Source organism: Grammomys surdaster, unplaced genomic scaffold (assembly GCF_004785775.1).
Source record: "Grammomys surdaster isolate TR1022 unplaced genomic scaffold, NIH_TR_1.0 143, whole genome shotgun sequence".
Taxonomy (NCBI): Eukaryota; Metazoa; Chordata; class Mammalia; order Rodentia; family Muridae; genus Grammomys; species Grammomys surdaster.
The window spans coordinates 4,184,232-4,200,777 of NW_021604601.1; the positions used below are offsets into that span (position 1 = coordinate 4,184,232).

Consider the following 16,546-nt stretch of genomic DNA (forward strand, 5'->3'; position numbering starts at 1 on the left):
CTTCTTCTTCTTCTTCTTCTTCTTCTTCTTCTTCTTCTTCTTCTTCTCCTCCTCCTCCTCCTCCTCCTCCTCCTCCTCCTCCTCCTCCCCTTCCTCCTTCTCTACCGAAAATAAATCTAGATATATTCAAGGTTCTCTTGGGTCAGATTCCCCTCAGCTGATCTTCTAGAGTTACACCTGAAGCTCCATGGAGTTTGAGCTTGGCACTGGTGACTCCTGGTCACTCTAGGGTAGCTAGAGATACAGAAGGGTACCTTCTTTATGATAAAGTATTTTGTTGCAGTAATGCAAGTTTTAGGAGTGTCTTTGTGAGTTTCTTTTAGAGTTATTCAATGTTTTACATGATTCTCACAGTGCTAGGTCTCTTCCTCTTAAGCTAAGTGTAGTTTCTGAGGCCAGGCAGGCTTTGTTAAACATCTTTCAGTTGAAGACCTTTTCAAAGGAGATCTCTAAAAATAATAATGGTAACAGCAATTCTACTAGCGAGTCTCTTGTGCTTTTGTCTTGCCTCTGGTGAAATGTATTTTGAGGGGAGATTACTGAGATAACTAAGGTAAGAGGTACAGAAAACTGATGGACCATGGGAGGCCAAAAAGGGATCATGGGATACAAAGGTGGTGGATGGTGTGGCCTGACCCTCTTCTTGCAGAAATAAACTTGGCATTTCTGAAGGAGGGATGCAGTGCCTAGGAGACAGATGTCACATCAGATTTCCAGGAGACATAGGTTTAATAACATGCTAGAGATATTTCTGGGCGTCAATCACGAAGCCTAAAAGAACCCTGGAGCCGATGCTTAAAGCATTTTAATTATGATATATTAGAGGGTAGCTCAGCAGGTAAACAGGCTTGTGGCCAAACCCGACAATGTGGGTTCGATGGTGAAAGGAGAGAACCAACTCCTGATTTCTGTGATCACTTCATCTTCCACACTCGCATCTCAAGACTCAGAGCTTGTTAATGAGAACTGAAGATGAGCAAGAATAAGTGGTGTTTGTCTTTCTGGGTCTGTGCTAGCACACAGTAGAATATTTTCTATTTCCATCTACTTACCTGCAATATTCATTTTTTTTCTTTAGAGCTGAATAGTTTTCTATATCATTTATGTATCACATCTTTGTTATCCATTCATCAGTTGGAAAATATTTAGGTTGTTTTGGCTTCCTAGTTGTTGTGAATGGAGTGAAGAGGACCATGGCTGAGCAGGAGCTTGTGGAGTAGGCTATCAGCTCCTCCGGATATCAGGTCCTCCAGATATCAGGTCCTATGAATATTGAGTCTATGGATATTGAGCCCTTTGGGCATTTGTCAATTTGTCAACTAGGTCACGTGGTAGACTTATGTTTGGCTTTTTGAGGGTTGCACATACTGGCTTACAGAGTAGCTGCAACCAGTTTGTGACAATGAAAGAGGGTTCCGCTTTCCCCACACCTCCTGCAGTATTTGTCTTTGGCTGTTTTGTTGATTTTAGCCATTCTGACGAGGGTAAGATTACATCTCAAGGTTGTTTTAATCTGCATTTCTCCAATTTCTAAGGGGGATAAATTCTTTTGAGGTACTTCGTAGCCATTTTTACTTCTTTTTCTATTGAGAATTCTCTGTTTTGATCCATACTCAATTTTAAGGGTACAATTTGTTTTCTTGATGCTTTTTTTTTGAGTTCTTTATATATTCTGGATGCTAATCCTCTGTTAGAAGTCTAGGTGGCAAAAACTCTCTCTTGCTTTGCGAGCCTCTTCCCCATTCAATTTTAGCTGTGCCAAAGACTTCATTTTCTGAGGTCCCCTTTGTCAATTGTTAGCCTCAGTTCCTAGGCAACTGGAGTCCTGTTCAGAAAGCCCTTTCCCACACCTGTATTCCGTATGGTACTGCCATTTTTTTTTTCCTGTAAGCTTTATCATTTCAGGTTTCAAATAAGTTTTTTTTTGGGGGGAGGGGGCAATTGTTTTCATTCTAAGTCCAGATGCAAACTATTAGTTCAAGTTAGGTTGTTTTGAGGGAGACAGCTGATATCTCAGACAAATTATGCAGGTACACCATAATTCTTGGCTATTTAAAAGGTGTTTGGATAGTTTATGAAAGGTTGTTTTTATAGTTTTTGGTGGTTTTGTTAGGCATTAGCAAAATTTCCAGCTCCGAAAGTAACATTATCTGATTGGCTGATTGTGGTAGGTTTTTTTTGTTTGTTTGTTTCTTTGTTTTTGTCTTTGCCAGGATGAAGAGTTTTGGTACAATTTATGCCTGACTGTACAAGTACAATCTTAAAGATATATGATCCAAAGACAATTACTTAAAAGCAAAACCACTATTTTATTACTAAAAAATGATAGGTTATAATAGACTTGTTTGAGGGTATTTCCTTCCAAATACTGTTCTAACAAATTTGAGCTGCGCTGGTCTGGACATTTAGTGCTAATAATCATAATGTTGGTGAGCATTTAATGAGTTCTTGTCCTGCCCAAGGCTGTATATTAATGCATCATCTCATTTAATTATCCCCAAATTTATGGTAAATCAGTACTCTAGTTTATCCTTACTTTACAGATGAGGAACCTAAGGTCTAAGAGAAACAAAACCAATATAGAAACCAATTAGTTTGACTACAGAACCTGGTACTTTACATTGGGATCTATTACTTCCCACAGGAAATGGATATTTGTAACAGGGATATTAAATGTGAGGAGGACCACCAAGCTTTAGTCAGCTCTTTGTTCCCAGAGGCTAATGGGCAGCATAAGAAGCCACAGAGTTGTCTGTAACTATTCTGATTGCTCAGGAGAAATGGGTCTGTTACCAGGCAATGAGCTGAGTCTAAGATGCTCCAATGTGCCTTCTGCTATCTTGCCTAGTATTGGGCGAAGGTGAAGGATGCTCTGTCCTCTGCAGAGAGGAGATACAAACACCCAAGAGATGGACAGTGGGTCATCTTAAAGCAACAGGAAAGCCGGCATGCTTGGAAAGGCAGTAAGTGAAAACTATCCACAGTTATACGCGGAGGACTTTGTGCCCCACTGGACCTGAGCAGCTTGGAAACTCTCCCTGAATTTCAATATCTGAAGAGACAAAAGCACAGCCCACCCTTTCTCCTGTTCTGTGGGAAGACACAGTGGCTTCTTGCTTACCAAGGTTCTGTTGGTGGAGTTCATTGCTTAGCCCATGGGTGGCAGAGCAGAGGGATGAGGATGAAGAACCAGAGAAGTAGTGGAAGCTACTGATGCTGGCTTAGTAGTACTCTGAAAGAGAAACGGTCACCGCCTCTTTGGTTTTGTCGATCATTTGCAAAAGCATCAAACAAATATGGAAGGCAAAGGGTAAGCAGCACAACATGGCATTTGATGAAGAATGAAGATTTCTTTTTGTCTCATACTAAACCCCACTGTACCCCCTCTTACTATGTAAGTTCTTTCTAGTATTTCTAACAGATATTTTACACACACACACCCCTACACACACGCACACACTTTGACAACACAAATGGCATATTGCTCTACAACATTATTTTTTCCTGTGGATTTTCTTGTTAATTTGCATGCACACGCACGCACATGCGCGCACACACACACACATTTATATTGGGTCTATAGAGGTTCATGATATAGAATATTCTATAGCATTTACATACGCTGTCTCTCTGGTCATATGGCAGTCACTGGCAGAGACATAAAAGACCCCAGAGGAGTCAGCTAGTTTGGAGTTTGCTGAGAATCACACACAGCCTGAGACCCAGGCCCGAGTCTATTACTCTTAACGTTGTAACATTAGCTAAACACACACATATTCCTGCAGTTTGGCACAGCAACCACAACTTTCTGGAAGCAGTAAGAGCATCATCCATTTAGAACATTGTTGAGCTAGGCAGCAAAGCCATGTAGCATATAAAAGACCATGGATGCTGGAGCTTAGCACTGGAGTGCTCTTAGTGATAGACACATCCACATCTTTCCTTCTGCAGATGAAGTGAAGGCACTGCGTGTGAGTAGCGTGTGTAGGCCACATAGTAGGACCATTTTCCTTCTTGAGAGGAGTTCCAGAAAGGGCAAGAGAAGTAGCAGATTGGTGGTTCTCAACTACAGCTCCTCACGCTGTGGTGACTCCTGAAACATAAAATTAAATTTGTAACTATAAATCTGCTACTGCTATGAATTGTAAGGTCTTTAAAATTTTGATCAGTAGGATATACGATATGTGACACCTAAGGGAGTCGTGACCCTCAGGTTGAGAACCATTGCTCTAGATCAACAGGAAATGGAAGATTCTAGTTTGAGTACCCAAATATCTCTGAGAAAGGACAACACTTTCCCAATGATGCGATGAAGGCCATCTATGATGATGCTCTCAGGAAGAAGCGAGAGCACACTGACTTGGGTGGTCTGGATGCTCAGGAGTGTATGTTTCCATGACAATTCTGTTTTTGCTGGGTGACCATTAGGTGTTTACTTCACTCTTTACCAGGCTGCAGGGCAGCTGCAACATACTTCACAGAGATTGTCCCCAGGCTTGAGGACGATGAAATGCATGGGACTATGCACATGACCTTGGGTGAAATGTATATGCCAATCAATCCACGTTTCTTCACACATCCTTGAACTTTTTAGTGGATGCAAGATGAATGAAAACTTTGTACCCATTGGCCACATTTGTTATTTCTTTTTCTTTTTTACTCTCTTAAAATTACATGTAGAATTGAAGTATTGTTTATTAAAAAGAAGTTTTTTGTTTTCCATTTGCAAGACCATGGGAAATCTTGAGGAAAGTGGGAAGATCATGGGGGAAATCAAAGAAAGAAAAGTGGTCATCATGAAAATTCTCATTGATTTATTCCTACTAGTAAGAAGCAATTGTTGGGGTTGATAAAGTAGATTAGCCGCTCCCTATTTTCGAAGGGGTCTCAGTCAAGTTAAAAAAGCAGAAATGTCTGCGCTATTGCTACAGATGTGCTAGGGAAACCCCTATTTGTGGAATCTTAAATGCCTGACGTTTCTGTCCTTACTTTTCATTAGAATGTCTAGGGAGAGTTTTGCCTATAGAATAACTTGGGAGAGACTCCCAAAAATAAGTGAAATTCTTAGTTAGCACTCAGTAAATCTGTAGTCCATTAAAAAAAAAATAGCAGCCTGGCAGATTGAAGGACCTCCATATCTCCATATGCTGCACCAATCTGATCTCAGTCAACAATCTCTTCCTCTCCCTCTTAAGCATCAAAATGACCCTGAGCTGAAGCATAAGCTTATCCTTGACTGTGCGGGACCACGCCACTTGGCAGAACCCTGCTCAGGGTCTCTGGGTTTTATCCTGTCTCTCAGATTGCAAGAGCATTTTCTTTTCCTTGTTCCTCAGGCTGAGAATACTTTGAAATTATTTCTACCAGTTCCGGCCATCAGGTGTTTATCTTTAAAGGAGTTGATGTGGTAAGAAAGGTTGGGGAACTTTCTGGAAGCAAAGAATACAAAGGAGAAAAAGACCAGGAGGTTAGGGGAGTGCTGCCTGCCTTTGAATTAGTCACCCCAATGGTTATATCGTCCCCTCCTTTGTTTGACTCTTATCTACTGCCCATCTTTTCTTTGCTCCCTTGTCTCCAGTCCTCCAGACCTTCTGGATTCAAAGGTCTTGGGACAAGGCACCATGTCCTCAGGGTGGTCAAAACCCTGTGCTGGATGGACATTGTAGGAGTAGGAGGAGCAATTTCAGAAGATCCTATTCTGGGCTGCATACCAGCATTTACTTGTGTGTAGAGCTAGGAAAGGCGTTGTTGAAAGCGACTCATTGTCTCTGGGGTACTGTGGTGAGGTGGTGGACACTGATCCCTTCATGCCTTAGCGCAGCTGTTGGCTTGATTTTGTGCCAGGTGCTTGAAACAACTGTGGCTTTGCAGATGGACCACAGAGATGGGACGCAAAGGTATCACGTCAACATTCTAGTCGATTGGGGTCTTGTAAGGACAGAGAGAATTTCTTCTGACTTCATGTTTTTACGAAGAAAAGGAAACTTTCCAGGGCTGTTGTCTTTCCTCGAATTCCTTCTTTCAAAAGATCTTTGGGGAATATAATTGGGTATTAGTAATACTTTCTGCTTCACTTTAAAAAAATAAAAGCAAAATGCAATTTGGGGGCAGGTGTTGTTGCTGATAAGATTAATTAGAAATGACTCGTGTGAAAATAGAATTTGGGATGCATGATTAAGCATCCTGGTTTTTGTTTTTTTTCTTTTTCTTTCTTTTTATTCTTTTTTCTTTTTACTTTTTGGTGCATGCTGCTACATTGAGATGTGGTTGTGAAATAGTTCAAATCAGGGCCCACTGAATGTCCTCACTGGACTTTTAGGAATGTGTTCACCGAGACAGCCAAATTTTATTTCATTTGGTTTGGCTCATTGCACTGGCTGTGAATCAGAAAGTATTCATTTTAATATCTGAGTGGAAACGTATTTACAAACACACTGCTGCAGTTACTCTTTCAAAGGGTGTAAAGTTTTTTTGTTTAATTTCCTCAAACATTTGCTTTCTAGTCTTTCTTTCCATCTTGAGCTTGTGCCAGAATATGTTGCGGGTTTTTCTAGAATAGAAAAAAAAAAGACATGTCCTGATGCACAGATAAATGTAATCTTTCATGTGGCTTATCTTTCCTGCTTGGTGGGGATGACAGTGTTAAGAATCATAGAATGCACATGGCACACCCATGGAAATGACTTCCATCATTGGGGTAAAACGGATCAAAGCAGACGCTGAGGGGCCATGGTCGAGTCAACAAAGGCCTTCTCCGGCTATCTCACAGGCTTTCTGTGTGTTGTGTTTGCTTTTAAGAAAGTTCAGAGTTGTGAAATGACTGTTTTGATCCTTTTATTCCAATATTTGGATGACAATGAGTTTTAGGGTAGAATTTTCTCCATTTGGATTTAATCTTTGAAGAAGCAAATTCCTCATTTACTTGTTTGATTACAGCTCTCTGTTATCTGTAAGAGAGGAAACTGCAAGCTGACTAGCGTGTTCTGTGAATCTGCCATTGTTAAAAACGTTGCAACACTTAATATTTCTCACTGATAATTGATTGCTGCAATAAAAAATATATTGTGAAAATGCATCCACAATAAATGGAATTCTTCCAGCCGTCAAAAAAAAAAAAAAAAAAAAGAATCAGTCTGGAGACGATTACATTGCTGATTCTGAAATGCTCTTCAAAGACACAGTGATTTATCTAGCTGTTGCATTATTGTAATAAACATAATTTAATACTTTAAGTATTCTGAGTTAACATTGAGCTCTTTCTTCTTAGCCAATCATGACAGCATTCTACAAAGAAAAAGCCAAAGACCCATGAATGAGACAGATCTTCACTTTAATGATGGTTCTACCATCTACCAGCCAAGAGACCTTGAACAAGCTACCCCACTCCCTGGCATCTCAAGTTATGACTCTGTAACTGGAGCAACCCAACTCATTGTTTGTGGTATTGAGATGAGACACAGAGCTGAATGCACCAAGCACATCACCTAGTTTATGAGAAGTCCATGGTTTATGGTGATAGTCAGTCCTTGGCCACAGAGATTGTCACTTAGGAGCAAATCAATCCAACAATCCAACCTTGATTCATTTTTCTGCTTTCTCGTGTAGATACTTATGACAACTCCAAGTTCAATTTACAAAAACCATACACAACAAAAATGTACTAGTTCAGCCATTAAAAGTGTGTAGTTCAGTGGAATTAGGTTCATTTATGTTGTATGAGCAGTTGTACGAGAAGATTGAAACTGTCCCTTTGAAGCAATAACTCCCCCACTTTCCTGTGGATCTGGATAGCTCCATTTTATCACCACAGTGCATCTCTGTGAGTGTGACTATTTTTGGTATTCATGTACCCAGAGTCACTTTTGTCCTTTTGTGTCTGACTTCTCTCACTTAGCGTTATGTTTTCCAGATTAAGTCATGCCATAGTATATTGGAATTTCAATGTTTCTAAAAGCTAAATGTTAATTCTGTTGTATTTATATACCACCTTTTGTGTGTTTATTTAAGTCAGTAGGGTCTGAATTATCTCTGCCTTTGGCTATTATGAATAACGTTGCTTTGACCGTGGACATACACATATCTGTTTGAATTCCTCCTTTCAACCGAGTGTGTGTGTGTGTGTGTGTATGTGTGTGTAGATATTATAGAGACTAAGACACTGTTCTAGATCCATCTCTGTCACTGTGATAAAACATTGACTAAAAGCAACTGAGGGCAGTAAAGGATTTCCTTTATCTAATGTGTTTCCTCAGTGAGAGATGTCAGGGCAGGGACTCAAGCAGTAATTGGAAGCAGAAACCATGAAGGAGTGCTGCTTGTTGACTTGCTGAAAGGCTTATGCTTAGCTAGATTTCTTAGGACTTTTTAGCCTAGGGAATGGTGCTGCCCACAGTGGGCTGGGCTCTCATACCAGTTAACAATCCACACCCCACTCCCCACCCCCTCCAGAAATGTACCCAGAGGCCAATCTGATCTTGGCAGTCCCTCAACCTCCAACCCCTCCACTCATTAAGTATGTACCTGAAAGGGGAATTACAAAGTATTTTACCTTCAATTTCATTTTGTCTTCATTTTAGTACTTCATTTACAACTATCTGCTTGACAGTTGGTTGATGTCTTACTGAACTCTCTCAACATGTTTAGAATTGTTCTACACCCCCTCTTTCCACCCTCCCTTGTAAATCAGATCCTCCTCCTGATTAACAGTAAGGACAAGTTTTAGGACATCCTGGAACAAAGCAGGAGTCTTTCACTTCTTCCTTCTCCTCCTCCTCTTCTTCACCCTCCCCCTCTCCTCTCCCCTCTCCCTCCCCCTCTTCCTCCTCCTCCTCCTCCCTCTCCTCCTCCTTCTCCTCTAGCCCCAGGTATTTGGTAATCAGTTTAAACCTTCTCATCTTTAGCTTCATGTACTTTACTACTTAAAGATGATTAATATCTATTCTGATACAAATTCTTCTAGGGAATAATTATGAATACTTCTAATCCTTCATTTTTTAATGTCAGTCATTTCCACACTCCTAAATTCACTTAAAAATCGTTTGAACTCTCCCCACCTTATTAAGTTCTTTGACAGTCTTCCATTTCTTCAGTTGGTGGTCCCAGCAGCACTGTTTGAACCTGGTTCTCAGTTTTGCTGGCCTCTCTCATAGCATTCTCTTCCTTTGGTACTAGTAACTGATCTATGTGACACCTCCAAGATCAAACTGCACTTAATGGGCAGGGGTAAACTCAGAAATTCCCCATTTTCTTCTGGATGTAAGGCAGGGTAATACCCATGATTCTATGTAAATCATTTCAAAATACCTGGCCAGTGTCTCTCTTCCAAATAATGTAAGCTTTTTTCTTACCCCATTGTCCAAAATGATTGTTTTGATAGATACATCTTGCATATTTTCAAAGTATAGGCAGTGAATGACATCAGCTTGGCCATCTTAGTGCCCTGTTGTACTTTCTTATGCACAAGCACCCTTGATCTCAGAACCCTCAGGGGTCAGATAGCTGCTGAGAACCTTACCATAATTGCCAGCAGGAAAACAGATACTGTTCTTGAATGAAGAGCTTGTTGGCCAAGTTGCGCCTTCAGTATAGGAAGGTTGTAGGGATGGGTGAATTCAGTCTCTAATGGGAGGGAGACCTTGATTCAAAATCCGTCTGTTTTTCTGGGTAGTTTGAGCAGCTTTAAAACCTTTATCACAATCCAACAGCTGTAAAATGTGGATTAATATAATTCTTTTATCATAAAGTTGATGGAGATCGAATCAAGCAATCCATGCATTATATAGCACTTGGGACATCATGTTCAGAATGGAAGAAGTTGGTTTTCATGGAGAGAATGGTCAAATGAGCTTTGTGAAAGGGTCTCCACACTCCTCCACTAGTTGCTCTCAAGTGAGATGAACTCGTAAGAAGACCACACTCTTTCTGGGAGGCTGCTACACACCTCTGCCTGGCGCCTAGTTTGTATAGCAAATCTTTGAAAAAATCTACCCATGGATTCTATGATTTTTCTCAAAACAATCTCAAACTATAATTTCTCAGAACTATGCCATGACATGTTTTCCATACCTTATGACCAGAAGAATAACAAAGATGCTCCCTCTCACTCATGATGGTTTGGCTCTATGTTCATTAAATTTGACAATGGTGTGAAAAAGCTTATGCATTCAGTACATGCACATTGGGTGATGAATTTTGATTCGTTTTCAAGCCGTAAATGTGCAATTTGACTCTAGTTGCGATGACTGACAATAGTCGTGATCACAACTTCAGGTAGCTACTTGGGTAAAAGTCGACATCAGAGTGTGATAGAACCTGGATGCTTGGCATCTCTGATGTGTTGAGCACAGTGTTAAGTTGTGGTGTTTATGTGTGACAGGTGTATCGTGATATAAGTCTGCCATGTCATAGGATGTCTGCATAGCCCTTTACTAATGAATTAAAATGTCAGTTTTCTCTTGCCTCGATGTCTGCAGGATCTAAACGTAAACCTAATGTAAATCCACAGAGGATTTAAAGATGTATTTAACATTCCACAAATATATGCTGATACTTAAAGAAATAATCCAGATCTCTTTTTTTTTTAATTTGGCATTTTAAACTATTTAGGCATAACTCCTGGATACTTCAAATTCTAATGAACTCTTGTTAATTTTATGAAGAATTTTGGTAAGGGTTTCTAATAAAGAGAAGGTGAACGTAGCTGGAGTGCTTAGGTGTTACCTTAGTAACTGTATCAGTAAGATGTATGCTTCAGTGGTTAGGAGCATTGGCTGCTCTCCCAAAGGACCCAGGTTCAATCCCCAGCTCAACATGGCAGCTTATAACTGCCTGTAACTTTAGTTCTAGGGGTTCTCACACCCTTATCCAGACGTACATTCAGACAAAAGACCAATGCGCATAAGATAGGAATAGATAAATGATTTTAGGGGATGGAGAGATGGCTCAGTGGTTAAGAGCCCTGGCCTCTCGAGCCTTCTAGAGGATGAGTTCAATTCACTGGTAACCTCAGTCCCAGGAGATACAAGCCCTTCTTTTGACTTCCACATGGACCAGGCATGTAGTGCACATATAGACATTCAGGCAAGGCACTCATACACACGAACAAATTTAAAAAGAGAGAGACTAAAATGATGTGAAATAAATGAGAACGGCATGTTCTTTGTGGGCCAAGAAGATGGCTCAGTGAGTTAAAGCACTTACTGCTTAAGCACAAGGACCCGAGTTCATGCCCCACAGCCCACAGAAATCCAGCCAAAATCCAGCCAAAATCCAGCCAGTGTCTGGCATTGGAAACTGCAGCATTCTTATGGTGAGATGGGAGGCAAGAACAAAATAATTACCCAGAAGCTCGTGGACCCCCTGGCCTGGAGGGCACACAGTGAGAGATCCTGTCTCAACTGGAAGGAGAGAATTCATTCCCGTGCAAGTTCTGTGTGTGCGTGCATGCATGTGTGCTTGTGTGTACAAAGTAATAACAAAATATTTTTAGAGGTGGTGTTGTAGTTCTCTAGTGAGGCTTTCGGGCAAGATCGGCTACACCTGGCTTTTATTTGAGGTGTGAGTGTTAAACACCTTGGGTTTCATTGATCCTTGAGAATTCACATGGACTTCCATGACTTGAGGCACGATGGGCATGCTAAGTACTCACTTGCGTTAACAGCAGTAGGCATTTATCGCTCTACCCTTTCTGTTCAGAGTGCTTGTGGTGGTTTGAATAAGGAATGTCTGTTGTAGGCTCAGATACTTGAACACTTGGTCACCAGTCGGTGGCGCTATTTGGGGAGATGGTGCAGTCTTGGAGGAAGTATGTCACCAGGGGAGAGCTGAGGAAGTAAGTCACTGGGGGAGAGCTTCGGGACTCTGTAGCCCTGCTCTACTTCCTCCATTGCTCTGCTTCGTGCTTGTGGGTGAAGATGTCCATAAGGCCCTCACAGCCATGCCATTATGATATTCTCTCTCCCTCTTCCCCTCCCCTCCCCCTCCCCTCCCCTCCCTTCCCCTCCCTCCTCCTCCTCCCCCTCCCCTCTCCCCTCTTGCTTTCTCCCCGCTTCACCATCACATTTCTCCTGTTGCTCCCTTCCCTCTCCTTTTCCCTCTCTCTCCCCTTCCCATCCCTATCTCACTTTCCCTCTCCTTCCTCTCTTCCTCTCTCTTCCCTCCCTCTCCCCTTCTTCTCTCCCTCCCTCTTCTCCTTTTCCTCCCCTCTATCCCCTTCTTTCTCCCTTTCCTCCTCTCCTGCCCCCTTCCCTTCTCCCTTCTCTTACCCCTCCCCTCCCTCCTCCTCACTGTAATTGTAAGTCCAAATAAACTCTTTCTTCTATAAGTTGCTTCTGATCATGGTGTTTTAGTACAATAACAAAAAAGTGACCAACACAGTGACTTTCCTTTAAAGAGCCCAACCTGTACCCTCCTGACACGTGGGCTGCACAGACAGGTCAGTGGATGGATAACCAGAACTTTCGTGTCTTTGCTCGATTCCTCCATAGGTGTAGTCACAGAGCTCTGCTCTGTGCCCTATGATGTGGCGGGCATAGTGGGATGATGACCCAGGTGTGGTTCATTGGCTGCCAAGCCTAAGCCCGTCTGTGGATTCAGACAAGCAATTAAAAGCCAGTGTGGGGTTGTGATGACAGGATTGGAAGTACGCTTGGTTTGTGGGGAGGAGTTGCAGAGGAGTCAGTTCCTTGAGTGATGCACTTGAAACCCAAGCAATATCCTTGAGCCATGGTCCTCCCAGGAACATAGCCCTGGGGGAAGTGTGCTTGCAGGAGGCTTCAGTTAAATGCAGAAAGTCACAATGAAAGGACATGAAATAGGAAGACGTGGAAAGAAGGAGGGATTTGATGAGAGGGGAAAGGATGGGAGAGGATAATGTGTACTCAGAGGTGGGGGTACTTCTATCGAGGAACATCCTATATGCATGAAACTGCTAAGGAATAAATACATTTTTAAAATAAAAAGTTGTGAGTAACGGAGTAAAAGAGTAATTAAAACAAGACACCCCAAATCTACCTCTGTCTTTTGCATACATATATATGTACACAAACATACACACCTGTGCACACACATGTACAGATATATACATACACAGATACATACACACATGCACATATATACACATGCACACATACACACATGTACACACACATACATACATACACACACACTCATACACACATGTACACACATGAGCACAGGTATACACATACACATGAACACATATACACACATATACACATGTACATATAGACATATATGTATACACATACATGTACACACACATGTACACACACACATACCCCACTCTCAGTCACTCTCAAACACATTTGTATTTATTTGAAATAAATGGCTTTGCTTTGAGAAAAACCAAATAGTTAATTTACTCTCCATCCCTGTGGGTGAGCCCTTGTGGTGGGGTGTGGTGGGAGGGTTCACTGAAGGAAGCGGCCTACTGTGACTCTGTGTGTGTGGCTTCATGTTGGGTAGTTGACAAGAGACAGACGGCCGATGCGTGAAGACGGTTATTGTATTAGTTACTATGCCGTTGCTATGACAAACTGCTTAACAGAAATAACTTAGGAGAGGGATGATTATTTTGGTTCATGGGTTTGAAGGACTTTAGTCTGTTGTTGCAGGAAGGCCCAATGGCAGAAAGCCTCCATCTGTGATGGCGTGAGTCCGAGGCAGGGCCTGGTGTCTGACTGGGAGACAGAGAGTGAGACAGAACACGTCTATTTGGCTGTAACTTTCAAAGACCCACCCCCCCAGTGGCCTACTTTCCCCTGCTAGGCTCCACCTTGGAAACAGTGCCACAAACCGGAGACTATGCATTCAAAATACAAGCTGGTGGGTGACATTTGAGAGTCAAACCAGAGAGGCAGTCAGTTCGACTGGTAATACCAGTTCCTGAGGGTCAATGAGCCAATTCTGGATGGATGGATGTTGGGTGCACAGACAGGCCTAAAGCCCCCAAAAAAGAGATCTGGTCTGAGGTAGCTGCCAAAATATCCTGAGGGGAGAGGTGTCAAAAAAGAAAAGTCCACAGTATGAAGTTTCTCTCAAGCTACTGCTTGCTTTAATTAGGTCTGTGTTTATCTTCCTTCTGAGTGTCTGGATATGGATCATTGTTTATTTTCATAACAAAACAAATCTAGGCTTTTTGAGTGATAATGTTAAAAACAAAACAGCTGCTACGATAGAGAATAGATGAGAAGGAAAAAGTCAAGAAAAGGAATCCTGGGGGGATCCAGGGCTTCAGCTGAATGTGTAAAAGTGGAGGGCCCTGCTGGGCATAGGTGGAAGAAGAGAACCTTGACCTCATGAAGGCTGGATGCCCCAGGGGGTGGGATTTTTGAGGGTGGGGAGGTGGGAGTGGGGGGTGTAGATAGAGGTTACATCCACAGAGAAGAAGGAGGAGGGGCGAGGGGATTGGGGGTTCCGAGGGGGTGGTGGGGGATGTGGTAAGGGGACAACATAGGAAATGTAAATAAATCATCCAATAAAAAAAAAAAAAGAAAAAAGAAAAGGAATCCTGAAGGAAACGTTCTTGTGTGGCAGGAGCCAAGTGTTTCTTGGGGACCAGGTTTGCCTGACGGTTCTGGCTCGTAGGCGTCATCTGTAGCCTGTCTCTACACTTTGCACTAAGCTATGTATTCCTCCAAAGGATTTTTATTTATTTATTTTTTGCTCGTGGTGATGATGGAGCCCACGGTCTCATATGGGAAAAGAAAATAGTGTGTAGCTTTCCAGTCCTCCACTTGACTATTGTATCTTGGTTGTATCCTTTTATACTTCTTCCAGTGTTATCACGAGGCCGAAGCCTCCCATCTTTGTGGTAAAATTGTTCGATGTTTCACTCACATAATTGAATTGGTTCTCAAAAATTAACTCTATTTCACTACGGTTTTCTCATAAATTATTTTTAAAAGATCAAATACGGCTTGTGAAGGAGCTAGGGGACAAACACTTGTTTTAACATCGGCCGTTTACAGACTCATTAAGGGAAATGACAACCTTGTTGGTTTTTATCTAACGTCAGTTGAAGACTTAAACGTATTCTTTGCTGGTGTTTGGTTAGGGAGGATTTGTTTAGACTGACGATAGCAAACATGTACTTATTAGAATCTTTCTTCTAATCAGTTTATTGATTAGTCATTAGTCATTTCAGCTTCTTTTGCGTGTTGTCAGGAAAGCCCTGCGTTTGGCCTCTGTTCTCCTTCTTGCTAAGGGATGGAGTCGATTACACAGATCTGCCGCACTTTATGGATTAGACATGTTAGTTCAAGAATTTCACCTGGTTTCATGAAGATAGACATCTCCAGTGGATAGCCAATCCAAACAAGAGAGGCAGTCAGTTGTTACCTGACTCATGGCAGTTCTCTTCCCTCTTCTGGCTTGCAAAATACCTGTCTATCAGAGAGTAAGTGAGTCAACATAGTATTTGGTTTAAGTAGTTATTAAATTTTTTTTTCTGAGGCTTAAATGTGTATTTAGTGTTTTGAGTTAAAATATATTGATGTGTTCTCTGTAAACACCAGAAGAGGTAAACCACTAAAATTTCCTTAGGGTTTCAGAATGATAAACCATTTTCTTGGAGTTTGCTAACTTTAAACGGATATCAACCTTGTTTCCTGTTCTATGCCTTCCTCAACTTTCCCTATCAATAAAGACAGTTTACAAATAACTGCTGTGCTTGGGCACAGTGGTACAAGCCTTTACTCCAGACAGACCTCTGTGAGTTCAAGGCCAGGCTAGACTACATAATGATATTCTGCGCCTGGAGTTTGCAGGCAGTGTGAGGTCTCTGACCAGTTTCAAATGGATAGTCCTGCTTACTGGCTTTACTGGTCTCTCTTACGAAAGAGATGATGTAAGTTTACATGGTGGCTTTTATAAAACACATCTGAAATAGAGTCTTGGATTTCTTTTAAAATCCCCACCCCAGTCTGTTCTACTTGGGACTGCTTCTTATGTTGCAAAGAAGTAAGACTGCCTGTGTTCAAACATTTACTGTCCTGCATCTTGCCCTTTATGGACAGGGGGTAGAGGCCTAGAGGAGGTATTTCAATTAGTAAATGGACTATGTTTTCACTTTGCTTTGAGGATGGAAAACATGCCACTCCCTTAGTCCTTAGTCCAGACTGAAGACTGCCCCTGTGAAATGTTTGGCATTATGCAGACTTCATGTGGGAGCAGCTAGAGAGATAAGTAACTGTAAAGCCAAGGGCTGTGTTGAGCCACTCAGGAGAGGTAAGGAAAGATAACCCAGTGTGGACATTTCTAGGAGTCCAGAGGGTCAAAAGACCATTGAAATCGGGTGAAGGGTAACATGGAGGGATGGGCTTGCCCATGTCCTAGGCCAATGAGAAGCATTTGGTGGAGAGACAACAAGCAAGAGAGGAGAGAAAGAGGATTCATAATTAGAAGACAGGACCAGTCCCTTAACATACATCGACTCATTTCTGTAGTCTTAGAATAATGGTGTAGCAATTCTCTCTCTCTCTCTCTCTCTCTCTCTCTCTCTCTCTCTCTCTCTCTCTCTCTCTCT

The 16,546-nt window shown here is 41.9% G+C and overlaps 1 protein-coding gene and 1 non-coding gene across 2 annotated transcripts in view; one reads left to right on the plus strand and one right to left on the minus strand.

Moving 5' to 3' along the window:
* Esr1 (estrogen receptor 1) overlaps positions 1 to 16,546 on the plus strand; it is a 352,705-nt gene that overhangs the window by 153,145 nt on the left and 183,014 nt on the right. The gene's annotated exons all lie outside the window — the stretch shown is intronic.
* Positions 5,575 to 5,672, minus strand: LOC114618634. The gene has a single exon (XR_003710984.1). It is a non-coding gene; the product is annotated as a small nucleolar RNA SNORD88 (small nucleolar RNA).